The sequence below is a fragment of the Coenobita brevimanus genome, chromosome 34, assembly GCF_032717465.1.
Source record: "Coenobita brevimanus isolate Jiangsu-jjx chromosome 34, ASM3271746v2, whole genome shotgun sequence".
NCBI classification, from domain to species: domain Eukaryota; kingdom Metazoa; phylum Arthropoda; class Malacostraca; order Decapoda; family Coenobitidae; genus Coenobita; species Coenobita brevimanus.
The window spans coordinates 24,779,241-24,788,179 of NC_136987.1; positions in this window are offsets into that span (position 1 = coordinate 24,779,241).

Below are 8,939 nucleotides of genomic sequence, written 5' to 3' on the forward strand. Positions count from 1 at the left end.
GTCTTAGCGTGGGATTCAAGGCAAGAAAGGGGCAGGTACATGGCGTAGAAAAATTTGAAGGAAGTTGCTGGGACTGTGAAAAGCCAGGACATAGGAAAGAGGACTGCTACAAGTAGAAGAGGGAACAGGAGAAGACCAGAGGAGATTGCTGGTTCTGCAGGAAGCCATGACACAAAAAGGAGGATTGTTACAATTGGAAGATGGCGAATGAACAGAGCAGTGCAGGGAAATCTATAATTATAACAGAAGTGTGTTGGACACGTGGTGAGGTGGGACACTTCAGTTCTGAGTGTCCAAAGAAGAAAAAGAAGGACAAGAAGAAGGCTGCAGAAGACAGGAAAGGAGCAGAAACCTAGTAAAGACTGGTGTTAAGGGTCAATCATCAGCTGGATTTTTACCAAATAGCCTCACCACTGAAAAAAATGCATGAGGACTGCAATTGACAGTGTGTGAGTAGACAGAAGCATAGATGGCAAGAGGTGTTCCCCGGTGATTTATTCCGCTTCACAGTAGACTTTTGTGAAGCCTGATGTGTTACGTCATTGATATTTGCCCGAGTCATCAGAACAACTGTGTGGCATAACTGGGCACCGAACAGAACTGAGGGGACCCCTGGATGTCCGGACTGAAGTGGCAGGGCAAGAGGCTATGATTCCAGTCTATGTGGTGGATATGGAGGTTCCTTGTCTTCTTGGTCTGGACTATCCAGTGTCCATGGGATGTGAACAGGACTTCTGCTCCATGAAGCTGAAGATTCAAGGAAAGTCAGTTCCCGTCACAGCAGCGAGATGTATCAGATCTGGTGTCGAGGTGATGGTGCTCCGCACTTCAGTGATACCCCCAGGATCAGAACTATTGCTCCAGTGCAAGTAGAGTGGCTCTTTTGACATGTGTCTAGGGGTTATGGAGCCTCATGTATGGTGCAAGACAAAGGCCGGAGTGATGGTAGGGAGAACTTTGATGGAAACAGGTGCAGGTGAAGTGCCAGTTGTGGTGACCAATTTCTCCTATGAGCCACAGAAGGTCAACGAGAGAAAAATTGTGGGACTGTGCCAGGCAGTGGACCTTGAGTGGGATCACTGGAAGGCCTCTAAAATAGGTGTGGTCAAAGAAGATAGGAATCTGGCAGACCAATTACAAGATATGTTTTCAAGGAGTTGCCAATACCTGGATGATTCACAAGTGTTGCAGTTAAGGCAACTGCTAGTCAAGTTTGCTGATGTCTTTCCACCAGAGATCTAGACCTGGGATGCACAGATCTGGTGAAACATTGTAGCAACACTGGGAATCACTGCCCAATTAAACAGCCAGCACAGAGGATGGTGTCAGCCCATGGCAAGAAATGGAGAAGGTGATGGAGAATCTCCAAAGTCAAAGGAGTGATAGAAAAGTCCAGCAGTCCTTGGGCATCAGCAGTGGTTCTGGTAAAGAAGAAGGATGGCTCAGTAAGGTGCTGTGTGGATTATTGAGCCCTGAATGAAGTGACAGTGAAGGATGCATACCCTTTTGCCAAGGACTGATGACACACTGGATGCTCTGGCAGGTGCCAATTGGTTCTCCACCCTAGATATGAGAGCAGGATACCACCAGGTCAAGGTTGCAGAGGATAAGGAAGACGCAGCCTTTTCATACAGGAGGGGTTTATGACAGTTTAGAGTGATGTCATTTGGCCTATGCAATGCCCCAGCTACTTTTGAGCATCTCATGGATCATGTACTAGAGGACGTGCACTGGCAGACAACTCACATCTATCTGAACGATGTAATTGTGTTTGGATGGACTTTCGATCAGGCATTGGAGAGGCTGATGGAGGTGTTCAAAAGTATCTGAGCAGTGCACCTGAAGCTGAGCCCCAAGAATTGCTACTTGTTCCAGAAGGAAGTGAAGTACCTGGAACACATTGTAGGCGAGGGTGGCGTCTGCAATGATCTGTAGAAGGTGGCAGCTGTGAAAAACTGACCGGTTACAACTTTTGTGAAGGAAGTACGGCATCTCCTGGGCTTATGTGCCTACTATCTGAATTATATAAAAGACTTTGCAACAATATCTGCACCTCTGCACAAGTTTTTAAGAAAGAGACAGAAGTTTATGTGGATAGAAGTTACTCAGAAGGACTTCAGTGAACTCAAGCATGCATTGGCAAGCCCTCTGGTGCTGCTGTACCCAGACTAGAGTCGGCCTGTGAAGCTAGTGACCAAGATATTGGTGGAGTCCTGTCGCAGAAGAACGACAACAAAAAGTATGTGGTGGCGTACTACAGAAAAAAGCTCAGCCCACCAGAGCAGAACTACTATTCGACCCATAAGGAGCTCTTGGCAATGATGAAGAGGCTTGATTTCTTCCATCTTTACTTGCATGGGTCCTACTTCTTCATCAGGGCAAACCATGCAGCACTGAAATGGCTGTAAAGACGTTAAAGAAAATCCAGAAGGACAACCAGCATGCTGGCTTGGGAAGCTAGACCAGCAGAACTATGAGGTGCAGCACCATCCTGGGTGGGTACGTGACATTGCTGACAGCCTGAGTTGTTGGCCTTGTGACTTGGATAACAAGCACTGTAGTATAAAAAATCATTACAAGAAATGCAGATACTGCATTGACAGGGCCAGCATCAGATGAAGAAGATCCGAAGAGGATGCAGAGGGTGGATGTAGATTTATAACCAGTGCTAGAGTTGCTGCAGCAACCATCTTGGGAAGAAGGTTCAGCCATGCGACTAAGAGCTACTGGAGTCAATTGGTCCTTATTCATTTGAACAACGGACTATTGGAGTGTCAGAGGGAGACACCTGATGGCCTCAGCAAGTATTGGCAACTGGTTGTTCCGAAGAAAATGAGGTCCAAGATTTAGGATGAGTCCCATAACTAGATCACTACTGGGCACCTGGGAGTGAAGGATATTCTAAGTTGACTGCAACAAAGGTTCTAATGGACTGGCTTGCCTCAGAATGTTGAAGAGTGGTGTCAGGCCTGTGATTTATGCTGTATCAAGAAGGGATCCAAGGAATGTGGGTGCACCCCTTTCCAGCTGTAGCAAGTGGGTGCACCAATGGAAAGAATCACGGTGGACATTGTAGGATCTCTGCCAATCACTGAAAGAGGAGACTGGTATATATGCCATGGAGTACTTCACAAAGTGGCCAGCAGCCTATGTCATCCCTGATCAAGAGGCTGCGACTGTTGTTCAGGTGTTGATTGACCAGTTTTTCTGTCTTTTGGGATGCCACAAGAGCTACATTCAGGCCAGGGTAGAAACGCCGAGTCTGCTGTGTTCCTAGAGTGCTGCAAGTTACTGGGGATCAAGAAGACCAGGCTGACCCCGCTAAGACCACATTCAGATGGGATGGTGAAGGAATTCAAGTCGATGGGACTGGCCAAGTTCTGCATAGAGTGACAAACGGAATGGAACCAGAAAGTACTTGTGTTGCTGATGGCATATCTGTCTGCATCCCATGAGTCCTCCAGCTACACCCCTGCAGAACTGATATGGGGCCACTAGTTACATCTACCCATTGACTTGTTAAAGAGAGGACCATCTGGAGAAGAGCTGGGTACAGACACCTCCAGCTATGCAAAGCATCTTCAGGAATGGCTGGCTGAGGTACATCATCAAGTACAAGAAGCTCTAAAGTTTTCAGGTGAGTTGATGAAGCTCAAGTATGATGACAAGACAAGTGAGGTGGGCTTCAAGAATGGTGACAGAGATTGGCTGTACAATCCTCAGTGGAAGAAGGGAAAGTCACCAAAGCTGCAGAGCCCGTGGGATGGACCCTACAGAATGATGAACCGCCTGTCGGATGTAACATAGTGGATTCGGGGAGGCAGGAAGTCTTGTCTAAAGGTGATACACACTAATCATTTGTGGCAGTACCATGGGCCAGGGTAGTACATCTGGGATGTCCCTGAAGAATCATTCACGCAAGTAGCTGATGCTGAGGAGGATCCAGGAGCCGAAGTACAAGAGGATGGTGACAGTTCCTTGAGGGAAGGAGTGAATCAGGAAAAGGACAAAGTCATTCCAGGAGAAGTGGATGTGTAGAGGAGCAGGGACGTCATCGGATGTGACATAGGAGAAGACCTGATAAGTTGAAGAATTATTTTGTGCATAATCAGATGTTTCATTTTGATTACGGATTATGTTTGTATATACTGTGCACTTTTGTCAGCACAACAAAAGGACTAGGGAGGGGGTAGTGTTGAGAAGTGGGATTTGCTAGTTAGGTAGTACTGGAGGGTTCCCGGTGGTTCTCACAGTTTCTTTTACGTGTCAGAGTTGCCAGTTAGCCTGCTATTTTGAGCAGAGTTATTTTGTAAAGTTATACATAAATTTTTATGTTCTTTTTCTCTATAATGTTTTTATGTATGTGATAGCTGAAGTAGGTAATTCATTTCAGTTTGTTTGCTAAGGATTTTAGAGTGTCACGCAGTGGAAGAAAACTCTGGATATTTTGGATGTCTCTGAATTGGTAATTGCTGTTTCTTTGAGAATGCAGATCATTCTGGTCTATAGGAAGCTTTTTTAACCTGCCCCATCCCAACGTCTTCTGGGCAGTGGTGCGCCCCAGTCCCAACATTTTTGGACCTTTTTTTTTTTTTGGCTCAAACATCCGCTTTTGGTCAGAAACATCGAAAATTCATAGAGAAATCGCTCACCTGAAGTTTAAAATACTCGATTTAGGTACGAGTACTTCCTTACCTGATTGGGTTTTCTAACAGGCTGGCACCAAAGAAAACGAGTTTTATGGGAGGGTAACTATTTTATTCACTTATAAACAGTATTTATTTATTTACTTGGTACGAATTTATATGTAGTACAAGAGTATATTGGTTTTCAAACAGTATTATAGGCATTATAAGCATTGTTTCATACACTAACTCATCACCATTCATGACCTTTTTCTTCCCACATTACCTGATCATCATTTCTGACTGTTTCTTCCTCTAATGCTATGTAAACTTTGTCCTCCACATTGTCATCGATTGGGGAATCACTCTGGCCCTGAATGTCTTTATTGGCCAGGTCACTGGTAACAGGTGAATTGCCGAGACAATGGCGTGCAGGGGGGGGGGGAGAGGTTATGTGGTGTAAGGCATTGTTCCTCCTTGGCATCTTGTAGAGGAATAGAGGAAGGTGTCCCGTGTATACGTGCCAAAAATCACTTGCTAAATCACTCGCGAAAATTGAAAATTGTGCAAATTAGGGACCTTGCAATGTTGTCGCGTTAATTCACATTGCCGGGACGGCGTAGGTTAATCACACTTGTTCTAATGCTGTCCAGAACAAGGAGAGGGCCTATAAAAGGTACCGGAGGCAACCCACCCCTGAATCACATCATCTTTACGTTTCTGCCCGGAATCATGACAGCCTGTTCTTCGCTCTGCTAAAAATATTTTCATCCATACTAAATGCTCTTAACTCTCCAACTCGAAGTCTTCCCACTCTTTCTCGCACCTTGCCAAAAACCTTTTTAACAACTTTACCTCATCATCCTTCCCTCCTCTTTCTACTCTGATGGTTCTGTAGCTATTTCTTCTACTGATAAAGCAGATCTCTTCGCTCAGAATTTCTCCATCAATTCCAACTTAGACGATTCTGGTGCTGTTCCTATATCACTTCCCCCCTCTGACTTCCTCATAGCCAACACTAAAATTTCTTCAGCTGATGTATTTTCTGCCATCACAGGCCTCAATACTAACAAGGCATATGGGCCTGATGGAGTCTCTCCTGTTGTTCTCAAGAACTGTGCTTCTGTGTTTACACCCTGCCTAGGCAAACTCTTTTGCCTTTGTCTATCAACATGTACCTTTCCTTCTTGCTGGAAGTTTGCTCTCATTCAGCCGGTCCCAAAGAAGGGTGACCATTCCCAACCCTCTAACTATTGTCCAATTGCTTTAACATCCTGTATCTCAAAAGTTTTTGAGTCATTTCTTACAGAAAGATTTTAAGGCATCTTTCCTATCACAACTTTCTCTCTGATCATCAGAATAGGTTCTGTCAGGATGCTCCACTGGCGATCTTCTCACCTACTTTTCAGACTCCTGGTCATCCTCCTTTCGGGACTTTGGCGAAAGCTTTGCCATTGCACTTGATATCTCAAAGGTTTTTTGATCGAGCCTGGCATAAAACTTTAATTTCCAAGCTGCCCTCTTACGGTTCCTATCCTTCTATCTGTGCCTTCATCTCTAGCTTCCTTTTGGTCGTTCTATAGTCGCCGTCCTAGACGGCCATCGTTCTTCTCCTGGATCTGTCAACAGTGGTGTTCCTCAGGGCTCTGTCCTATCACCAACTCTCTTCTGTACATTCATCAATGACCTTCTAAGCTGTACATCTAACCATATCCACTCGTACACTGATGACTCCACCCTTCACCTTTCCATTCGGCTCACGCAATGTCTATCTCGACAGTTATTTCAGCAAACAATGGATGAGGCTACGGCACACCTAATGTCTGACTTGACTCGTATCTCTGACTGGGGTAAAAATAATGTGGTTGTTTTTAATGCATCAAAGACTCAGTTCTTACACCTATCAACCCAACAAAATCTTCCACATGTGAACCCACTAATGTTTAATAATATTCAATTTAACCCGTCACGTCCCAAGCTATTCCGCACCTCTGACAACCCCCAATCCCAAGGTATTTTCGATTTTTTTTTTTTTTTGGCTAAAACCTCCGCTTTTGGTGAGAAACATCGAAAATTCATAAAGACATAGCTCACCTGAGATTTAAAATACTCGATCCAGGTACCAGTACCTCCTTATCTGACTGGGTTTTCTAACAGGCTGGCACCAAAGAAAACAAGTTCTATGGGAGGGTAACTATTTCAAACCACTCATAAATGGTATTTATTTATTTACTTGGTATGAATTTATATGTAGTACGAGAGTATATTGGTTTTCAAACAGTAATATTGGCATTATAAGTATTGTTTCACTCACTAACTCATCACCATACCTGACCTTCTTTTGCCACATTACCTGATCATTATTTCTGACTGTTTCTTCCTCTAATGCTTTGTAAACTTTGTCCTCCACATTGTCATCGATTGGGGAATCACTCTGGCCCTGAATGTCTTTACTGGCCAGGTCACTGGTAACAAGTGAATTGCCTAGACAATGGCATGAGGGGGGGAGGGGGGAGGTTATGTGGTGTAAGGCATTGTCCCTGCTCGGCATCTTGTAGAGGAATAGAGGAAGGTGTCCCGTGTATACGTATGAAAAATCACGCGCGAAAATTGAAAATTGTGCAAATTAGGGACCTTGCAATTGTACGACGTACCAGTATGTCGTCGGGACTGGCAAATGCAAAGTGTTGCAATGTACCCATACGTCGACGGGATGGGGCGGGTTAATCCTGCATCATCCCTGAACATGCTTGGGGTTTCATTCACTAGGGACTTATCTTGGAAAGATTATGTTACATCTTTTGTAAAATCTGCTTCCAAGAGATTAGGTGTGCTAAACTGACCCCATTCCTTTTTTACCCTTGCACAATTGTTGACTCTATACACTGCATTTATCCGCCCTTGTGTGGAGTACAACTCGCATGTGTGGGGAGGTTCCCCACATACAACTCTTTTCAATATTGTGGAGTCAAAGGCTTTTCATCTCATTAACTCTCCTCCTCTTACTGTCTCCCTTCAACCTCTGTCTCTTCACCGCACTGTTGCATCTTTATCTCTTTTCTATCGCCACTTCAATGGTCACTGCTCCTCTGAACTGTCTGCTAGCATTCCTCCACCCTTACGACAGGCGCGTAGCACCCATCTAGCAGCAAACCCTCATCCCTTTTCTGTCCAACTCTTTAATGCAAGAGTTAACCATTACTCCCAGTCCTTCTTTTATGCAACAGGACAACTCTGGAACTGTCTCCCTCTGTCTGTATTTCCTTGCTTCCTCTGATCTCCAGTCTTTCAAACGCAGTGTGTCCAGGCATCTCGAGATGATCGGATCTTGAATTTGGCTTTCTCTTGTATTTCGTTTTTCTCTTGGAAGGAACAGTTATTCCGGGCTCGTGGCCTTTGATTCCTTCTTTCTAGCATAAGAAAATAAAAAAATAAAATTCTCGTGCGGTTAGGAAGCTTACTAACATCTTTACCGGTTTATCTGATTCTGCTTCGTTATTACATTCTGTGCTAGTCATGCGATCCCTGTCGACATTCAAAAGATAGGAAAAGCAAAAGAGAGGGCATTAATGGTTAGTTTGGAAAACAAATAGTTCAAGAATAGGTGCTAGGGAGCCTCCTTAGCCGATGTGAATACGGACCGGCATATGTATAGCACTTCAATGCCCGTCAGTCACACTTTCTATATCAGCCCCAGTTTACGTCATAGCTACGACATAGGTTAAGAAGCTGCAGAAATATACCAAAAGTAATGAAGAAACAAATAATAATAGGCTAGAGTCGATATCAGGTCACTGTCTCTTTATCACCTAAGTACCTCTTCAATGTTACTTCATTATCGCCACAGGGAAGTTGAAATCGGCCAATAACCTACGTTATCACTCTTGACTGTATAAAAATACTCTGGGAAAAATAACCAAAAGTATATTGTCTGTATAAAAATAAACATTGTGGGACAAATAACCAAAGTATTAATATCGTCTGCATAAAAATAAGTATTATGGGAATAATAACCAAAACATGTATGTCGTCTGTATAAAAATATTGTGGGAAGAATAACCAAAAGATGTATACCGTCTGTATGAAAATAAATAGTGGGAAAAATACCCAAAATATTTATATAGCCTGCAAAAAAAAATAAACATTGGGAAAAATAACTAAAATATTATATCGTCTGTATAAAATTAAACGTTGTGGGAAAAATAACCAAAATATGTATATAACAGTTACTTCAGTCATTAACATCGCTACCACTTTCAACGACCTGATGGCTGGGTATGTAAAAGGTAATGTACGACAAATGTTTACATAATT